Source organism: Lycium barbarum, chromosome 10, assembly GCF_019175385.1.
Source record: "Lycium barbarum isolate Lr01 chromosome 10, ASM1917538v2, whole genome shotgun sequence".
Lineage (NCBI taxonomy): Eukaryota > Viridiplantae > Streptophyta > Magnoliopsida > Solanales > Solanaceae > Lycium > Lycium barbarum.
The window spans coordinates 105767092-105786956 of NC_083346.1; positions in this window are offsets into that span (position 1 = coordinate 105767092).

Here is a 19865-nt window from a genome sequence, read left to right on the forward strand (position 1 = left end):
CCTAGAATCTTAAGTTTCGCAGACCTTAAACAGAGTTAACTTTAAAATAAATTTAATAAACTTTAGGTGTCCTAATTCACCGTAAATAATTAGGTGGCGACTCCTTAAAATACAAAAAAAAAAAAAAGAATCACCAATATGTCGTACTTCTAATTTCACCCGGTTAAAAAGGGGTATGACAGCTTGGCGACTCCACTGGGGACTAATTAGGTTCTAACCATAACAGACTTAGTTTAAATAGGCTTTGTGTGCTTATTTTAATTACTTTATTTGTTTGTTAACTGTTTTTACATGCTATTAATTGTTTGTTTGATATAAACTGTTTGTTTGATATAAACTATTTATGTGTTACTTGCTTCGATAAAACTGTCATTCCGTTCATACTTCCTCCACTCCTGGAAAATTCACACAAATTCACACACTTAAAGCGGTTTCGCGGTTCGTGGCCGTACACTACAAAATCACCCTTTAGTTGGATCGATCTTGTGGATTTAGTCGATCGGCGGTGCAGTCGACGGCCACGGACTTTCCACTCCCAAGTTGTCCACTTGGGAGAACCTTGTGTCATAGGTAAACAACTCTTAGTCAGCCTAAGATAGAGCTAAACCAACACCCTTTATTAAGAGCATACATTTCATGACCTAGGAGGTTTAATACCCTTGGTGTATTAAATTCATTAGATGACTTTACCCAAACGTCCAAGCGGGTTCACGACCCCGAGTGACACCAATCATACTTTATGTGCATGTTTAAAGGATAATTGTGCCTAAATATTGACTATTGGCTCCAATTAATTAAACTTTAGGAGGTAGGGACTGACTAACGCTTCTATGACAGGTATGGATTTGCATTGGAGTACAACGAATGACGAAGATCAATGACATCACAAAACGAAGCTGAAATTTAGACATAGGTAATTGTATTTACTTTACTTAGGTTAGGAAACACTTTATGTTATATTCATTTGACATGTAATAAATATTACACTACTTTTGTACTTTATTTTGGGGAAATAGAATTTGTTTAATTAATCAAAGCAACGGGATGACGTATTATGGCACACTTTACCCTTCAAACAAACGTTAGGCCTACTTCTAGCACAAAGAGGTCACATGCATATTAGGACGCGTTATTATTGTTTGGTATAATCGTTTACATTTGTTCGACAATTTGTTTGACTTTATTTGACGAATTATTTGCTACATGACTTATTTGACTCTACGTGATCATGACTTTACCTATATATGTAACACCTCGTGCATTCGGGTTAAGATTTGTATTATAAGATGGGGGTATAATGAACCCAATTTTAGTAGTGTATAAATGGTATTTGAAACCCAATCAAGACTTGAGAAGAGTCTTTGGGCAAAACAAAGTTGAAAACCACTCTACGGGGCATGTTTGCAAGTGAGTTTATAGATGGCCTTAATTCCAACGACCAGAACCCCATTATTAATTTGGAATTTGGGAAACCTTTCTTGATGAAAGTTGTAGCCCTTTGAAATATATTTCCAACGGTATATTATGGGCCTCAAACGGACATCCGTGCAAAGAGTTATGCCCATTATACGACAGACTGTCCGAGCAAAAGAATTTTGACGGACCATTTGACGGTCCGTAAAGCATCTTGACGGTCCGTAAAACATTTTGACGGTCCGTAAAATATTTATACGGTCCGTCAAATGGTCACAGAGAATGATATTTCGTTGGTCAGTTTTACGGTTCAATTTTACGGTCCGTAAAACAATTATACGGTCCGTAAATTGACCCAGACCACCGTAAAATGAGCACAGAATGTCCAAATCACTGGAATGATTTTACGGTAAGTTATACGGTCCGTAAAACCATTATACGGGACGTAAAACACACCGTAAAATGAGCACAGAATGTCCAAATCACTTGAATGGTTTTACGGTGAGTTATACGGTCCGTAAAACCATTATACGGAACGTAAAAATGGGCGTAGAATTGCCCGATGGGTCAGATTTTAAGATGTTAATAAGAGACCCAAACCCATTTTTTTTCATTCCCATTTCTCCTACACGACTCAAGGGTTCTCTAGAGCCATCCAAACACTTCATATGCAAGAATCCAAGTGAAACAAAAGATCCACTTCATCAATCCACCAAAACTAAGTGTGAGAAACACATCAAATCCATTCAAGTCAAGAAATTCCATGGAAGGTGGAACTAGGGTTTTGTTCAAGTGAAGCATTTCAACTCAAGGCTTATTCCTACAATAACTAAGGTAAGTTTTATGATGTTTCCTGATGATTAAAGTGTTGATAAGTTCTTGGGAGAATAGTAAATGGGTTTGATAAAGAAAATTATATGAACTATGCTAGGGTTTTTGGATTGTTGACTTGGGATTGTTGTATTCATATGGGTGATGAAGAATGATGTCAATTACATCTAATTAAGATTGTAGAATCAGCTAGAAGTAATAGAATGGGGATTGGGGGAAGAAAACACCATTAATGAAGGTTGTGGAGCTTCATGCCCACCAAGTGTTTGATAAAATGCTTAGATGAACAAAACATGGATATTGTTGCTAATATAGAGTCCCTATGACCTGTATTGCTATAGATTAAAGTTGAAGGGATTGAAGGACATTGTGATACACTCAAAAGCAGGAAGTTAAGGTATGTATAACTTCCATCCACACGTGGGAATCTCTATGTTCTTCCCCATGATCCGTTTCGTAAAATCCATGAAGTTCAAATCCTAGGGCATTAAACCCAACATATTGGTAGCCCGTAATTATGTATTTATGTGCATGAATTTTGTATCTATATTCGTTATTGCATTCCTAATCTTCCATTACGGTTATTAGGAAATCCTAGCTTAATCCATGAATCATGAATTCTTCCTCATGTGTTCTCATTATGTTTATATGAAACTTTATGATTTCATCCAGCAAGTTACAAGCATGTTTTCAAGACAAGTATATATATATGATTTCGAACTATTGTTATTACTCATGAACGAAAAACATGTTTTGCAAGACTATGACAAGTTATCTTATGAAACTATACAAGCAAGTTATGATTCATGAAAACCATGTACAAGCAAGTTATGATTCATGAAAACCATGTACAAGCAAGTTATGATTCATGAAAACCATGTACAAGCAAGTTATGATTCATGAAAACCATGTACAAGCAAGTTGTAATTCATGAACACTATGTACAAGCAAGTTATGATTCATGATATACCATGGGCAGCAAGTGCCACTATTTTTCGTGTTCATGTTTTGGGAGTTGCATTAATTACCGAGGAGGGCTTCAGATAGCCTGAAACTACGTAGCCACCGTAGGATGAGGATCGCTCCACCCATGTTCCGGACGATCTCTCATAATGATTGGATCCTTTCATATTTTATCAAATCTCATGTTCCCTGGCAAGGACTGAGTGTTCTGCTGGCGGGACGTAAGCACCAGACCATGGATCGGTTATAAGTTATTGCTCTCCCTACTTATCATGTTTTTACTTATGTTATATATATACATATGCACTCATGCCCATGTTCATGTCCAGGTTTTCAGTTTCAGTTCTTATCATGTTATTCCATGTCCCATGTTGTTTCTTTCGGTTGCTTTACATACCAGTACATTCAATGTGCTGACGTCCCCTTTTATTGCCCGGGGGCCTGCATTTCACGATGCAGGTACTGATATACAGGACGACACATCTGCTCAGTAGGACAACATTCGTATCAGCTTATTGGTGAGCCCCATCTCATTCGGGGTTTAGTCAACGTTTATTTTATGATTAATTATGCATCTAAAGGTATGCTGGGGGCCTTGTCCCAGTAAGTATGTTTTCCAGTCAGACTCATGATAGAGGTTTCATAGACTAGACAAGTCAGTTATGTCATATCAGACATTTGGAGTCGTATAGCCATTTTGGCTCACTCATGTTTAAACAAGTATTTTATTAAGTATTATGACTTAACATGTTTTATAAAGGCTCATCATGCATTCACGTTATATTCCGCATATGTTATGTATCATGATGATTCAGCAAGCCATGTGGTTCGCTCGGTCATATGCAGTCAGGCACCGAGTGCCGTGTTACGTCCAGGCCATGGTTCGGGGCGTGACAAAACTTGGTATCAGAGCCTAGGTTCAAGAGTCTTAGGGAGTCTATGAAACTGTGTCCAGTGGGGTCACTTTTATATGTGTGTGCGCGCCACACATATAAACAGTTGACCACCAAGACATTCAGGATTGTCTCATTTCTATTTGCTCTAGATCGTGCCATGAAGCTTAGAGCAATAAGAAACTTCTCTTCCTTTCGAATTACGTACGTTTCGAATGCGTAGGAGATGAACAGAAAATTTAAGGTCCAAGTAAGGATGTTTACCCATAGGGAGTACAATTGTGCAGTACTTACTGGTAGCGAATGAGACTTCAAGTGCTATTGAAAGTGGAATACAATGTAAGTTGCCCGAGAAGGGTGTAGTGGAATGAATGGTTTGTTGAATGATAATGATGTTCTTGAGAAAGGAGAACGGAATACAATAGGGAGAGGATACCAGAGAAATAATAATAAAAATATATATATTGAGCTAAGTCAACCGGAAAAAGGTAAATCATGGAGGATCTCAAGGGAGTAGTGGTAGACAGTTTTCTACCGGAAGTCATCAGGACCCACTCCATCTGCAGTTAAAGATTTAAAGGGAAAATAAACAGGAAAGTGTAACAGGTACAGTTTGAGTTGGACATATGAGGTAAGTTTATCATTTTTATACTGTTGTCGAAATTGGGAGCCCTGTGTGGCTACGATATGATATGATATATGTATATATGTTGGCCTTGTGAGGCATTGTTGGTATTTCCTGCGTGTAGGTTTTGGGATAGTAAGAAATATAGAGGAAACTCTGCCGAAATTTTCCTAGAAATAGAAGGAGAATGAGATATAAGTTTGTAATATGTCTAGAAAAGCCATGTCAACAGTAATAATAATATTCGACTAAGTTACGAGTACGGCTGACTTTGAGAAATATGATTTGAATTCCTATTCAGATGAACACCTTAAGTGGGTGACAGTTCGGATACATCCGAATGTGTGTTAGAAACTAAGGGATTAAGTTAAGTTCAGAGTAGAGTGATTAGTGGAAGAAGAAATCAGTTAAGCCGTAAAAGAGTAAACTACAGAAGAATAGCCTTTAAGAGTTATCAAAAAGGGGTTGTCCTAATATTTACAGTGTGAGCAGAGTTAAGTCGTTAAGATGGAGTATGCCAGTTATGAATACAGTAGCAACCCGTTCATGTAAGTAAATCTAGTTTTTCCCCATGAGAAATTGCTCAGATGTGAGTCAAAAAAAAATCGTCAGTGTTGTAGAGTACAAAGAAATTGCAGAAGATAAGGAATGTTAATTGCAATCCCATCAAAAGGAGAAGAATTTATAAGTATAAGATGTTAGCCTTGGTCTAAGGGGGAGATGCATAAATCGCTAGTAAGTCCAATGAGATAATTGAAGACCTGAATGGTTAGTATGAGATATGAAGAACCTCAGTTCAGTTAAGTTGGCATAATGAGATAGTCTCCATAAGGAATATGCCTCATCTTAGAGGAAACCCGAAGTGAGTAGAATGATCGTCGAATGAATCGTGTAAAGTTCAATTACTATCGATTAGGCGATCACAGAAAAGCTATAAGATCATGCCCAGTTATGTGTCATAAGGGTAGTGCCATTGCACAAGACTCTAATCTTTAAGGTGCTCGTAAAAGACTTAGCGCACAACCGTACTATGAGTATTTTAGGAAGTATCTCAAAAAAAAAAATCAAGTATGGGAAGTACAACTCATGATTTAGGCAGACAAGAGAACTAAGGTGAAAGAATTTCACTACTTCTCCAAGCTAGGAATTCGACTTTCAGACTCCGAAGTGGATGGAGTTATTGCCCAGAACATGGCATTCCTGCTTGGTCATTGAAGTTAGAGAGAAGCAGTTTGGTGATTCCTACTTGCTGCAGATGAAAGAGGGGCTTCACGAATAGAAAGCCTTAGCTTTTGAACAGGAGAGAGATAATGGTACCTTGAGATATCGAGGCAGATTATGCGTTCCAGATGTTAATGGGCTCAGAGAGCGAATCATGTTAGAAGCTCACAACTCTAGGTATTCCATTTACCCAGGTTCCACTAAGGTGTATCATGATATCAATGGGATTTACTGGTGGAACGATATGAAGAAAGATGTGGCAGATTTTGTAGCTAAGTGCCCGACTTGTCAGCAGGCGAAAGCCGAACACCAGAGGCCTGGTGGCTTGGCTCAGAATGTTGATATTCCTGTCTGGAAATGGGAAATGATCAGTATGGGATTTGTATCAGGTCTACCTCGTTCACCTAGGAGGCATGATTTAATTTGGGTGATTGTGGACAGACTTACGAAGTCAGCGCACTTCTTGCCAGTTAAGACCACAGATTGAACAAGAAGATTATGCCAAGTCATATGTTAATAAAATTTCCGGATTATATGGGACCCTAGTGTCCATTATTTTAGATTTTGGTGCTCAATTCACAGCGAACTTCTGAAAATCCTTTCAGAAAGGATTGGGTACGGAGGTGAACCTTAGCACAACTTTTCATCCTCAGACAAATGGTCAGACAGATACGCTATTCAGATCTCATGTTATGATATTCATGTTAGTTCAATACTCAAATATTTATGTCAGCTTAGTACTCAGATATCAGTCCAGTACTCACGTATTCATGCCAGCTCAGTATTCAGCTAATCCAGTATTCAGTTAGCTCAGTATTCAGTCAGCCAGTCTTCAGTCAGTTCAATAGACATTCAATTTAGTATCTCAGCAGTTTAGTAGTCATGTATTCATTCAGTTCAGTAACCATGTGTCCTTGATTTCAATGGTAATTGGGATGACCACCCGCCTCTTATTGAGTTTACTTACAAAAATAACTACCATGCTAGTATTGGGATAACACTGTTTGAAACCCTTTTGAGCAAAGGTGTAGATCACCAATTGGTTGATTCGAAGTTGGTGAAGAAGAGTTGTTAAGATCAGATTTGGTTTACCAGGTTATGGGGAAAGTTAAGTTAATACAGGAGCGTTTGAAAACGGCTTAGAGTCACCAGAAGTCTTACACAGATGTGAGGCGAAGGGACTTAAAATTTTCAGTAGATGATTGGGTGTTCCTTAAAGTCTCACCCATGAAGGGTGTCATGAGATTTGGCAAGAAAGGCAAACTCAGCCCCAGGTATATTGGATCATACAGAATTCTACGAAAGGTCAGACTAGCATCTTATGAACTTGAGTTGTCACAAGGTTTGGCTGCTGTATGTCCCGTGTTTCACATGTCCAAATTGAGGAAGTGTGTAGGAGACCTGTCGTTGGTTGTTCCTACTGATACTATAACAGTTAAGGATAGTTTGACGTATAAGGAGATCCCCATAGCCATTCTTGACCGTCAGATTCACAAGTTGAGGACTAAGGAAGTAGCCTCAGTGAAAGTCCTGTGGAGGAGTCAGAAAGTTAAGGAAGCTACATGGGAAGCCGAGGAGGATATGAAATCCATGTACCCGCACTTGTTTCAGCCCGCAGGAGAGATTTATGATGAAACACCAAGATTTTGAGGTATGTAAGCTTTCTTTTCATGCTTTTGGTCGTGTGTAGCCAATGTATAATGCTATTGTGATGTAGCCCTGTGAGGCAATGATATTATGGGCTGTTGTGACAGGTTGGTAGTGCCATATTGTAGGGGAAACTCTGGCGAAATTTTTGTAGAATCCTGAATGTTATCATTTGCCGACGTATGTTCCAACAGAGGGGGAGAATGTTACACCTAGGAAATTTCTCCGTTAGCATACCGCAAATAGACCCACGAAGGGTATGACGTATATGACATGTTGATGAGTAAGGAGTAATATTTAATGATTCTAAATGAGATTTCAAAGACATTTGAGGTAGGAGACGAAAGTTGTTAAGGAAAGCAAGGTATATGTTGTATGTCGGGAAAGAATTACGAGTATCGAATTAATGATGGCTTAATGACATTTCGGAGAAGAGTTATAATGTCCCTTATGTATTCATGCCTCACATTTCACGTTCGAGTTCAGGTATTCACTATTCATGTCTCATGTTTGGGCACAGATGTTTTCATGAAACTACGTCATGTCAGATTTCCATGTTCATATATTCAAGTTATGTCCAGCCATATCCTTAACCAAGACCCATCATTCGAGGACGAATGATCCCAAGGGGGAGATATTGTAACACCTCGTGCATTCGGGTTAAGATTTGTATTATAAGATGGGGGTATAATGAACCCAATTTTAGTAGTGTATCAATGGTGTTTGAAACCCAATCAAGACTTGAGAAGAGTCTTTGGGCAAAACAAAGTTGAAAACCACTCTACGGGGCATGTTTGCAAGTGAGTTTATAGATGGCCTTACTTCCAACGACCATAACCCCATTATTAATTTGGAATTTGGGAAAACTTTCTTAATGAAAGTTGTAGCCCTTTGAAATATCTTTCCAACGGTATATTATAGGCCTCACACGGACATCCGTGCAAAGAGTTATGCCCATTATACGACAGACTGTCCGAGCAGAAGAATTTTGACGGACCATTTGACGGTCCGTAAAACATCTTGACGGTCCGTAAAACATTTTGACGGTCCATAAAATATTTATACGGTCCGTCAAATGGTCACAGAGAATGATATTTCGTTGGCCAGTTTTACGGTTCAATTTTACGGTCCGTAAAACAATTATACGGTCCGTAAAATTGACTCAGACCACCGTAAAATGAGCACAGAATGTCCAAATCACTGGAATGGTTTTACGGTAAGTTGTACGGTCCGTAAAACCATTATACGGGACGTAAAACACACCGTAAAATGAGCACAGAATGTCCAAATCACTGGAATGGTTTTACGGTGAGTTATACGGTCCGTAAAACCATTATACGGAACGTAAAAATGGGCGTAGAATTGCCCGATGGGTCAGATTTTAAGATGTTAATAAGAGACCCAAACCCATTTTTTTTCATTCCCATTTCTCCTACACGACTCAAGGGTTCTCTAGAGCCATCCAAACACTTCATATGCAAGAATCCAAGTGAAACAAAAGATCCACTTCATCAATCCACCAAAACTAAGTGTGAGAAACACATCAAATCCATTCAAGTCAAGAAATTCCATGGAAGGTGGAACTAGGGTTTTGTTCAAGTGAAACATTTCAACTCAAGGATTATTCCTACAATAACTAAGGTAAGTTTTATGATGTTTCCTGATGATTAAAGTGTTGATAAGTTCTTGGGAGAATAGTAAATGAGTTTGATAAAGAAAATTATATGAACTATGCTAGGGTTTTTGGATTGTTGACTTGGGATTGTTGTATTCATATGGGTGATTAAGAATGATGTCAATTACATCTAATTGATATTGTAGAATCAGCTAGAAGTAATAGAATGGGGATTGGGGGAAGAAAACACCATTAATGAAGGTTGTGGAGCTTCATGCCCACCAAGTGTTTGATAAAATGCTTAGATGAACAAAACATGGATATTGTTGCTAATATAGAGTCCCTATGACCTGTATTGCTATAGATTAAAGTTGAAGGGATTGAAGGACATTGTGATACACTCAAAAGCAGGAAGTTAAGGTATGTATAACTTCCATCCACACGTGGGAACCTCTATGTTCTTCCCCATGATCCGTTTCGTAAAATCCATGAAGTTCAAATCCTAGGGCATTAAACCCAACATATTGGTAGCCCGTAATTATGTATTTATGTGCATGAATTTTGTATCTATATTCGTTATTGCATTCCTAATCTTCCATTACGGTTATTAGGAAATCCTAGCTTAATCCATGAATCATGAATTCTTCCTCATGTGTTCTCATTATGTTTATATGAAACTTTATGATTTCATCCAGCAAGTTACAAGCATGTTTTCAAGACAAGTATATATATATGATTTCGAACTATTGTTATTACTCATGAACGAAAAACATGTTTTGCAAGACTATGACAAGTTATCTTATGAAACTATACAAGCAAGTTATGATTCATGAAAACCATGTACAAGCAAGTTATGATTCATGAAAACCATGTACAAGCAAGTTATGATTCATGAAAACCATGTACAAGCAAGTTATGATTCATGAAAACCATGTACAAGCAAGTTATGATTCATGAACACTATGTACAAGCAAGTTATGATTCATGATATACCATGGGCAGCAAGTGCCACTATTTTTCATGTTCATATTTTGGGAGTTGCATTAATTACCGAGGAGGGCTTCAGATAGCCTGAAACTACGTAGCCACCGTAGGATGAGGATCGCTCCACCCATGTTCCGGACGATCTCTCATAATGATTGGATCCTTTCATATTTTATCAAATCTCATGTTCCCTGACAAGGACTGAGTGTTCTGCTGGCGGGACGCAAGCACCAGACCATGGATCGGTTATAAGTTATTGCTCTCCCTACTTATCATGTTTTTACTTATGTTATATATATACATATGCACTCATGCCCATGTTCATGTCCAGGTTTTCAGTTTCAGTTCTTATCATGTTATTCCATGTCCCATGTTGTTTCTTTCGGTTGCTTTACATACCAGTACATTCAATGTACTGACGTCCCTTTTATTGCCCGGGGGCCTGCATTTCACGATGCAGGTACTGATATACAGGACGACACATCTGCTCAGTAGGACAACATTCGTATCAGCTTATTGGTGAGCCCCATCTCATTCGGGGTTTAGTCAACGTTTATTTTATGATTAATTATGCATCTAAAGGTATGCTGGGGGCCTTGTCCCAGTAAGTATGTTTTCCAGTCAGACTCATGATAGAGGTTTCATAGACTAGACAAGTCAGTTATGTCATGTCAGACATTTGGAGTCGTATAGCCATTTTGGCTCACTCATGTTTAAACAAGTATTTTATTAAGTATTATGACTTAACATGTTTTATAAAGGCTCATCATCCATTCACGTTATATTCCGCATATGTTATGTATCATGATGATTCAGCAAGCCATGTGGTTCGCTCGGTCATATGCAGTCAGGCACCGAGTGCCGTGTTACGTCCAGGCCATGGTTCGGGGCGTGACAATATATGTCAATGAGACTAACATCATTTACACTTTATGTTTCTTTTATTTTATTCCCAACAAAAGTTGATTCGTGTTGACACTCGAGCTGGCTGACCATCCTTACCTCACAAGGTCAAAGACATCATCATTATCGCGACGTAGTTAGGCTATTCAAGGAAAAGAAATTATTATGTCTGATCCAGCCGCATCTATTTCAACTGGTTTGGAAAACATCGTGATCTCTAGTGATCCCCCCGAGACTTCCGAACACAGAACTACTATTCAACATGATGAACATATTGCCCGCCTGACTCAAGAAATTGAGAATCTACGTGGAGAACTAAATCGGGTTAGGGACTTGACCAATTTATCCCTCACACTCCAAAGTCCACCTCCTGAACCTAGAAATACTGCACCAAACCCCCTCGTTTCCCATCACTCGAATCTCCAGTTCCTCAGCATTTTCCTCCACAAAACAATGCACCTACCAATAACAACTTACCTCCGATCACCCCCGCAAATCCACCAAATCCATCATCCGCCTATACTCCCCCACAAAGTCAACCACCCACTTACACTAACTATACTCCTCCATAAAATCAACCACTCACTTACACTACCTATACTCCTCCACATATTCAACCACCCACCTACACTACCTATACTACTCCTAGTCCACCACCCGTCAACCCACCAAGTCAATCGCTAGTTCACACTCCCTATGTTCCTTTGCCCACCAACACTAATCCACCACCTACAATTACTCCTCTAAACCCACCAAATCAACTACCTTCAAATATCACTTATAACACACCACCTCCAGTCCAAAACACTCCCACCGTCCAAACTTATCCAACCCAGCATCTACAAGGGGCACATTTTGTCACTCCAAATACACAGTATGTGCCTCTGGTGTATGCAGCGGAAACACAAGCCTTTACCAACCCAGTAACGGTCAGGTTCCAACCCGAGGTAGATCAATATGAGGAAATGGAAAAGGATGCAAAAGCAGGGGCAGATAACATATTGCTAAAAGAGATCCACAGTCTCAAAGAAGCGATGAGAAACCTTCAAGTCGCCAGGGGAAGCAAAAGTGTAGAATACGAAGATCTGTGTGTTCAGCCTGACGTCGATTTGCCCGTAGGCTACAAGCCACCGAAATTTGATACATTCAATGGAATAGGAGACCCCCATACACACTTAAGGGCCTATTGCGACAAACTGGTTGGAGTAGGTAGAGACCAGAACATAAGGATGAAGCTCTTCATAAGGAGCTTATCTGGTGAGGCTCTTACTTGGTATACACAATAGGACGTCCGTAAATGGCGTGGTTGGAGCGACATGGCGCAAGACTTTATGGACAGATTCAGTTTTAACACCGATATCACGCCAGATAGAGTCTACATGACTAAGTTGACCAAGAAGTCAACTGAGACGTTCCGCGAGTATGCATTACGCTGGAGGTCAGAAGCGGCCAGGGTTCAACCTCCGATGAATGATAGAGAAATGACTGCTACCTTCATTGAATGCCAGGCTGGCGTATTTTATGAGAAAATGATAGGTATGATGGGACAAAAATTCACAGAAGTTGTCCAAATGGGAGAAGCCTTAGAAGAAGGAATCAAATCGGGAAAAATTCAGGATCTTATTGCTTTGCAAGCAATAAGCAAAGCTATTCAATCTAGTTCTGTCGGCGGGGTTAAAAAGAAGAAAGAAGATGTCGCTGCAGTCATGAATATCCAAGGGCATAAGCCGAGCCAAGCCATTACATACCTTAACCACCCACAACAACCTTTCTATCCTTACCACTACCCTGAACCCTACCTAGCTCCACTATCTCCTTACCCTATCTACAACACCCAAGCAAACTACTACCAACCCCGAGCACCTCCATATCAAAACCCACGTCCACATCAATCCGTTCAAGCTCCAACTTACCAAAATCGACCACACACTACACCTAAAGCCCGTCCAAACCATGACATCAAGAATACCCGTAAGTACACTCAGATCGCTGAACCCTTGGCTCAGTTATTCGAAAGACTGAAAGCTGCAGGTCTGATACGACTGGTTGAAGGGAAAATTCCCGATCCTATTCCAAGATGGTTTGATGGTTCCAAGCGTTGTGCATACCATTCTGGAGTTGCTGGGCACAACACTGAGGATTGCTTTGGTCTTAAAAACAAACTTGAAGCCTTGATCAAGGAAGGAGCGATCCAGCTCGCTGAAGCTAAGCCCAATGTGGTCCACAATCCTTTACCTACTCACGAAGAGGCCAAGATTTGAAAGAATCCAGTGTGTCAATTGGAAAGGTGGGAAGGGGACATGTCATCAACTTTTGTCGCTCCCGTAGGAACAATCCAAAGGCAAACACACATGAAGATTACTGCTACAACTACTCACAACACCGAGACACCTACCGAACTAGGAGGGACTCTGAAGAATTGGACTTGTACTCCGTCCCTGATTCGCCGGGAGTCTTGGTAGTATTAACATGTAGTGAACTTGTTTTTTAAATTGAGGCTTGAATCGTACCCAAAACTTTTGTTTGTTTTGCTTCATCTTTTGGAAGATTAAATTGCAAAAACTATGAATGCATTTCTGATTTTCCTTAATCATCCATTATTGTTATTTTCTACTTTATTTATCAAAACTGCCAACTCTACGATTGTGACATAAAATTAATGATGAATAACATAGTCTTGAGAAAATAATAAAGAATTTAGAGGATAAAACAAGATTCCAAATGAAAAAGATCGAAATAGACGATAGGTGATGGCATAAACCTCAAAGCTAGCAATTCAAGAAGAAATCAAAGTACGACATTAGGTTAGACAACCTAGTTTGCAACCTTTCCTTTAATACAAGTACGAACTACGTTCCGACCTGATTCCCTTGGTGGGATACGTAGGCAGCCCACATAGGGTTCGGTTGCATTATAACGAAAATCCAAAAATCCTTATGTAAGGAGAACTACGCATGGCCTGATTCCCTCGACGGGATTCGCGGACTATCAACATACGAACTGTCGTATTTAGTTAGAAATCCAACAAACCTTTAGCCATTTACATAACAGAACTACTCTAACCTGATTCCCTCGGTGGGATACGTAGGCAATCCACATCGGGTTCGGTCTCTTTATTAAATTATCAAACCATTTTTATGAACCTTACGAACTACGTTCTGACCTGATTCCATGGAGGGATACGTAGGCAACCTATATAAGGTTCGGTCACACCACAATATAAATTTAGTATACCCTTCTGAGCCAAAAACTGGGGCATATTTTGAAAAGATATAGACAAAAAAACGGTTGGACATCGACAATATTAAGGCTACTAGAAAGTATTATAGATGAATAACGTTTTCTATTGTTTCAGAAGTGTCACAATTTGAAGTTGGTAGAAATATTTTACAACTTACATACATATATGTATATATATATATATCTTTCCCTACATACATACATTTACATATATATATATATATATATATATATATATATATATATATATATATATATATATTTCACAATTTATATATAGTTAAGGCTACTAGAAAGTATTATAGACGAATAACGTTTTCTATTGTTTCAGAAGTGTCACAATTTGAAGTTGGTAGAAATATTTTACAACTTACATACATATATGTATATATATATATATATATCTTTCCCTACATACATACATTTACATATATATATATATATATATTTCACAATTTATATATAGTTATATTTCCTCATACATATACTTACATACCTACCCTTCAAATGAAATACTTTCTTTCAATTGATTCACTACTGTTCATCTACCGAGGCTTGAACGGAGATTACAAGATCCAAACAAACAAGACGAATGGAGAGCCAACAATGTCAAGCTTCGAGTCAACACGAATCAACTTCCCCTTCCCAAACTAAGAATTTTTCTTTGAGTGCAGGAATTAAAAGGCCGCGAGATCAACAGTCAAGTCTATCGATCACGGCTAAAAGCATCATGGCCTCGCCTTAAAAGCCAAACGAATTTATTTCCAACTTTATCTTTAATTTTATTTTATTTTTATCACAATAACTTTATAACTTTATATATCTATTTTTGTAGGTTGACAAAATTGAAGGCGAATTAAATCAGGATCACATGTCATCAGTTCGGCCTATCACGATACCATCAACATCATCAGCCAAACGGCTATGCTATCACCTTAGTCCATACTTTATCAATTATTTTATCATTCACTTTACCTACTTTAACCACTTTACCCTGAACTTTACAAGAATCAATATTAAGTCTTCGAAGACAACCGGAGGCATCATTTGGCTATTCAGCCTCTTTCGCATTAGTCAAACGGCTACACCACCACTTTACTTTACCAACTACTTTATCATTCACTTTACCAACTTTAACAACTTTATCCTGAACTTTGCAGGGATTATCATCAAGTCTCCGAAGACAACCGAGGGCATCATTCGGCTATACAGCCTCATATGTATAAGCCAGACGGCTACACTATGACTTTACCAACTACTTTATCATTCACTTTACCAACTTTAACAACTTTATCCTGAACTTTCCAGGGATTATCATCAAGTCTCCGAAGACAACCGGGGGCATCATTCGGCTATACAGCCTCATATGCATAAGCCAGACGGCTACACTATGACTTTACTCTCTACTTTATCATTCACTTTACCAACTTTAACGACTTTATCCTGAACTTTACAGGGTTTGCATTAAATCTCCGAAAACAACCGGAGATATCATTTACATTTTATCCTGAACTTTACAGGATTGCATCAAGTTTTCGAAAACAACCGGAAACATTATCCTGAACTTTACAGGGTTTGCATTAAATCTCTGAAAACAACCGGAGATATCATTTACATTTTATCCTGAACTTTACAGGATTGCATCAAGTTTCCGAAAACAACCGGAAACATTATCCTGAACTATACAGGGTTTGCATCATTAAATCTCCGAAAGCAACCGGAGACATCATTTACATTTTATCCTGAACTTTACAGGATTGCATCAAGTCTCCAAGGACAACTGGAGACATCATTTACAAACTGTAACGACTTTATCCGAAACTTTGCAGGGATTATCATTGAGCCTCCGAAGACAACCGGAGACATCATCCACTTTACGACTTTACCCAGACTTTACGAGAATCTTCATCAAATCTCCGAAGACAACTGGAGATATCATATCATCGAGTCCCGACAACAACCGGAGACATTACATGGCTACACGGCCTCATCTGCATAAGCCAAACGGCTACACTTTTACTTTACTCTTTACTTTATCACTTTACTTCATCATCTACTTTACCTTAAATTCTGCAGACATCATTTATCATCGAGTCCCGGGAGACAGCCGGAGGCCTTATTACTATCATCTTCAACTGCAACTAGAGATATTATTACATCTTCAGCATAAACATCAAGCATTCATTCAAGTCCCTGAAGACAACCAGAGACAACATTTGGACACGAGACTTCATTATAAGCCACACGGCTTCATCTTCAATCCCACACTAATACCTATTATCATTTTACACTCTTTATAAATTTTACACTTTCAACTTTACTCTAGACTTTATTACTAATTTTGACATGAATTTCAGTTTTGACAGAAAATACATACAGAGACAAAGCGCAACGTGGAACTTTATCTTACGCAGTGAACTGGGGCAAACATGCTGAAGAGGAATATCAAAATCACAAGCAAAGGTCATGGATCTACTCTCGAACTCGACTCCGCCTACGTCCACAAACAGGTGATACGTAGGTTATCCAAAAAAATTCTTTCATATACACCGCTAAGACTCTACTTAATCAAGTCCTCTCACAATCTTGTAAGTCTGTCTATATCCCAGTGTCTCCATAACTCAACACTGGGCATTTTGGGAGAATTTACATCGTGTCTAGTAGAGTCCTACTTATGGGTGTGTTGTGCACCACATTTAAAATTTGGAGGCTATAAACGTACGGTCCATTCTCAAACACTATCGTCATCTGTCTTCAACCCGCGAGGATACAAATGATATCTCCTCCAACATCTTTGCAAATCATTAACACCTCTCGATACTCTGTCAATCTTCGTTTCCCAACATCCTAAATTCCTTCTGCCCTCATAATATTTTTCACCAAAACCGTATTTCCTTACAAATTCGTATTTGTTCGTCGGAACAAAATTGGCTACTACGTCAACTTCTTCGCCCAAAAACTCTTACATCATCTCTGGTCGAAGAGGGGCATCTGTTGACACCCAATTTTGTCCCTCCTTTACTTCAATTTATTTACTCGGGCATCTAAATTTATTGAAAAGCTAAACACTTTATGCTCAGTATTATTAATTTTTTTACTATGTTTACTATCAACATTACTAGTATTACTTTATCACGAATTTTAAATGGTTCGTCATCGTTTCATCTTAGGATTTGTACTCGTTAAATTAATTTTACTTTATTAAACCCTTTTCTACATACTAATTATTATTTGTCTTCACATAATATATTTTGTATTAGTTATTAAGTTAAAAGCCCAAAGGAATTAAATTGAAGGAGAAAAGGCCATCATTCTAAATTCGGCCAGCCCAACTCAAAATGAGCATCCCATGTTTAATATTACCCGGTCCAGCCCAAACGAATTATTGACCCGGCCCAACTCCCCTTTTAACAAAATGAAACCCTAGGGTTTCATTTTTGTTTCCTCACCCGCCTCTTTCGTCCCTCACTCTCCTCTCCCACGTTCCTCTCCACCTTCATCTCTGCCATCTCCATGCCTCTTCCACCTCCACCTTTCCTTGTCCCCCCATGCCTCTGCTCCACACTTCCTCTTGTTCCCCACACCGTTCGTCTCTCTCCCACGCTCCTCTCTTCACTTTAACACAAACGAAACCCTATAAATCTGTGGCGAATTGAATCTTGAAAGGGGGGTGGGGGGGATTTTCAGGGTTCTGAGGGATTTTCTTGAGTATTTAGAGGATCTGATTTGAGTATTTCAAGGGAGGATGATTCAGTGTTTTGAGGGGATTTTGGGAGCAAAAACCTAACAAAAACAAGCAAGAACAGACCGGATAATCACAAACACAAGTTTCGGTCTCCTCAAATTTCCCCAGAAATCCTTAGATTTTACTTGATTATCATTCCAACTTTAAGACTATCAAATATTCATTTCTGTCTTGGTGGACTTTGGCCACGATAGAAATATTCGAATATATTCGAGTGAGGTTCGGTTCGTTCGTGTTCGAGCGTAGATTCGCGACTTCGACATCCCAGTTCATTGCGCACAAAACAGGTAAACCTCAATACATTTATTACTTCTAGTCTTTAGTTTCTGCTTTTAGTTAAATTTTAGCGGATTCTGCTATTTTCTAGTTATGTAGTTTCTTTGTCGTCATATTATTTCTTTGATGTTTGGGAGCTGTTAGGATAGGATGATAACTGCTAAAATGAATTTAAAAGACGTATACTGTAGTTTGATTGCTTAGACTGAATTCCCAGGAGTTAGAACCTATTTAAAGCCGAATATACATAGGATATACAGTGGGTATCAAGGTAAAGGGGGAAGGTATGCATTCGATATACATCTGATGTACACATCATGGTGTATATATCTTAGGTATATCACGTATATGATTAAAACAGGTAGTAACACATAAGGCCTACATGTTAAACGAGTAAAGTAAGATTTGCAGAATTGAGAGTACGAGTGCGATTTCGAACTTAGAATAGACAGTAGCCTCCTTTCATGTACTTTGATCAAGTTTAGTTTGTTTGTTTGCCGCATGTTTTCCAGAGTTTGTTCTATATCCATTTTACTACATGAACTTAGCTTTGTGTTACTTTCTTTAGATTGGTTGCTACTGGTTTTATCCTTTGTTCAGTTATAGAGTGAGCTTTGTGTTCTATATCTAATTTAACTATTTAATAGCTTTCTTCATCGTAAACTGTAAATCTTTGTTTAACTCCTATGTTGGGATTGTTTACTTTAGGGTTGGAATTCTAATTTTTATTTGAGATATTAACTTTGGACTAGGGAAATCAAGTCTAAAGCTATTTTAGTTTAAAGGTGGACGCATTCTTGTTGCATAATTGAATTCCATTTTCTTTTAAAACTAAAATAGATACTGATCCTAAAATTAAGTTTCTTCTGGCTATAAACTCGTTAATTGAAGCCCTACTAAAGGGCCATTGTTTCTAATTTAGAATATTAAAAGAACTTTTGCACCTGCTGATTATTGAACTATATCGAATAATCTGCTTCTTCCTGGGTACTGTCCATTAAGAAATTATTAACCACGTAGATGAGTAATTTAAAGAATATTGTGCCAACATTAGTGTCCTGTTCAGTTTGAAACTACTAGAAATGTTTGGATGCTTAACTAATAGGCTTGATGATTCACTTAATCTATGTGCGACTCAGAATTGTTATTTGATAGCATGAAGACATATCTAACTAGATATGCGCATTTGGTTCTCGGCCAGTAGAATTGGCACTTTCTGCCTAATAGCTAAAGGGCCCGACATATGTATATGAAGAAATAGTGGTCATCTAGATTGAAGAATATTAAATGTGATGCACTGTTTTGTCTATTGTGTTATTTTGCTCGGTACACTTCAGTTTGCTGCCACCCTTCTTTTTTTACATTCGCTGCTACTTTGAATTTTCATGGTGTTCAGTGTGCTGAAATGATTCTTTTTTACTGCACATGTACCTACTTTGATCTTTGCTGTATATGTATCTTCTGCAATCATTTTAGAGCATATTTTCCTTTAATCTCCAATGTGTACAA